Source organism: Apostichopus japonicus, chromosome 11 (genome assembly GCF_037975245.1).
Source record: "Apostichopus japonicus isolate 1M-3 chromosome 11, ASM3797524v1, whole genome shotgun sequence".
Classification (NCBI taxonomy): Eukaryota; Metazoa; Echinodermata; class Holothuroidea; order Aspidochirotida; family Stichopodidae; genus Apostichopus; species Apostichopus japonicus.
Genome location: NC_092571.1, coordinates 27,027,286 through 27,030,134, shown reverse-complemented (window position 1 = coordinate 27,030,134; position 2,849 = coordinate 27,027,286). Strand labels below are relative to the sequence as shown.

At 40.0% G+C, this 2,849-nt stretch overlaps 1 long non-coding RNA gene across 1 annotated transcript; it reads left to right on the top strand.

The window, feature by feature from the left end:
- The first annotated feature begins 365 nt into the window (after positions 1–365).
- LOC139976261 (uncharacterized) lies at positions 366–2,503 on the top strand. Its single transcript, XR_011796052.1, has 2 exons — positions 366–456; positions 2,009–2,503. It is a non-coding gene; the product is annotated as an uncharacterized lncRNA (long non-coding RNA).
- Positions 2,504–2,849: the final 346 nt, after the last annotated feature.

Here is a 2,849-nt window from a genome sequence, read left to right as displayed (position 1 = left end):
CTCCTATCTAGGTTTGTTGGGAATCTGAAAAGTTTTGAACCGTTTTCGGGACGATTTGAACAGCCCCACGCTGAACAGCCAGGCATTTTGTGATGGCAGCGCAGATGTTGACTGCTCGAACGTACGTTGTTGTCGATCATACGGCCAGAATTAGTTGGCCCCAAAATGGTGCCATGAGGTCACGTGATCGAAAATTCCGGGACCCGAGTTGTCGCAACTCTCTCTATATAAGGCTCTGATAGTGTCCAGAGCCGTATATAGAGAGAGTTTGGCCAACTGGCGATTTGTGACGTCACACGCAAACCATGGGCATCAAAATAGGTCCAGATGTCGTTACCAGTTGCGCGAAACACGAAACACATCACACAGCTTTGCACACTGTGCTCGTTGCGAACAAACGAAGCGACTCAGAATGTCAGATTTTGACAGGCATACGAGGAACAAAATGGATATCAGGTAACGAATTAGAGTATGCGTTAGTTAATGACATTTACGTTTATCTTCACACCTGAAATGCATAGAAAACTAGCTGAAAACCTGTCATTACACTTGTTTATTTTACGCCTCATACTAGTACTAGTCCTACTTTAGTCGTACAAACGAAAAACACACATCACAGTCCTGGCTAGGCTAGATCACAGACGCACAACTATAGCATCAGGCCTACATTAATAGATCCTTCAATTAAATAGAGTAGGCCTACACATAAAATGACAATTTATGCTTCACTGATCTTTTCAGGTTTGCCAAAAGTAGTTGTACCAGAGGTCATTGTCTTAAACTCCAGAAGTTACAAAGTAGGATTAATATTCGGCATAACTTTTTCTCTAAAGTCTAATACAAGGGTTGTGAATGGATGGAATGGATTGCCTGAGAAGGTTGAATTGCAAGTAGTGTGAATGGGTTTAAGAATGCTTTGGATGAGTACATTAAGCATTGTAATTGGGTATGACATTTGATGTCCTCGGTTTTATTCCTCTCATATAGCCTTAGGGTCCTTAATGGGGACTTGAGTGTCTCTCCTGGTCTTTTTTTCTACTAAACTAAACTATATACTTGAGTGTAGGAGTTAGCAATAGTTGGGAGTCTGTGGGCAAACCTAAGACTGATATTGTGGTGTTAATTTCTCAGGAATGTAGTACTAGGCTATAGTAGGTGCAATAGATTGAATGAGTCTGTCGAGAAAAAAAAAACCTGCAACAACTGAATACTGGTGTATGTTGTAGCTTATGTATTTTCCATTAACATATATACTATACGGTCATGTCCTTAATAAGGTTTCATGGATCACACTGACATAGTGTGCCTACTTGTCAGTGCTGTCAACTGAGCACAGGGCTGATGACATCATTCAGTTTGTTATTATGCAGACAGCAAATGGCCATAATGATAATTATTAATTGTTACTTATTCTTCATACTGCCCTTACCGGCCTAACCTGAACAGTGATGTATCAAAATGCAAGAAGTCGTTAAGCTTTTCATTTAAGAATCGTTTCAGCCTGTCCTATTTCAAACATATGATTGGCAGGTTTCCATGTTACATTGTAGGGTTCCAGCCTACACAGCATGCATCTATTGCCTATTGTTACTTACCTTTACCTATTGTGCACCTGCTATTATAGTAATTACTTGCATGTGTCTCTATGCCCAGATGTTATTATGTAATCATCTGCTGACTCTGGTCTCATTGTATTATGTTATGGTAAACTGTTATTCTTCCTGTATGTTTGTGATTGGGCAACTAGGTTGCTTGGGTGTGGTTATAACCTTGTGAGTATTAGTTAACTGTTAGTGTAGCCTACTGTGGTATAGTACTATATTGTGATTATGTGTCAATAAACAGAGCTGCACCAGACCCTGGAGTGTACAAATGTCATCTCTCTCTCTCTCTCACTCGGTCCCTACAACATAGCTTATCAAAATGGAGCTGTTCTGTAAAGCAAGAAAATCACACATATGCATGCATACAAACACACTCATATAACAATTTCTGAATATCTCTTCAGCTGCCCAAAGGTACTGGAATGCAAGCTCTGTTGGGTGAATTAAACAACCCTCATTGTACTCTTTTATTATGGTCGGCTTAGCTGGAACCAGCAATGATGGTGATGTGGATTTGACAGTACCTAGACAAGAATTCAATAGCTGCTTTGTGTTGAAGTGGGTTCAACTTGCTCAAGGCCATGACAGGATGAGACTCGACATCAGGATGAATTATCTGTTGCAGAGCTCTATATACCAGGCAGTTGTTAAAACATCCATTGGGTGACCCTCACAGTCTACCAGGCACTGCATCACAGAAGCAAAATGAAGTGTGTGTGATACCTTCATCTTATGAGAGTGGAATGGTATAAGTGTGGCCTCTGTCAATTTGGCTATAAGTCTTTGTAATCTTGAAAGCTGAGAAGATCTTTCAGTGGTTTCACACTGACCTCTGTACTTGACAATTCATGTGTATTTGCCAGCTCAGGAGGAAGCCAGATTTTAATTACATTAACCAATGCTGACTTTTTTTGGACATGTGGTACATCTGCAAGGAGGTGAAGGAAGCAGTTGGAGTTGCATGGATGTGGAATCTTGTTGATAGTCTGGCAGTCTTATCCACAGATTATCCCAAAGCTTCTCCACATTGCCACATTCAGAACTAATTACATTGATAAACTTGAAACTTGCAGGAATCTAACCAAGCACCCATCAGGGGAATTTGTTTGTATAATTATTGAAAGCTGTGAACTTCTGTTGTGACAGATTAATGTGAAATATAGGGCAGTAGATTACCTTGTAAATGAACCTTGTCATTTGTTTGATTGTATCTAATGTTTGCAAAATTTAAAGTTGCATGCTACC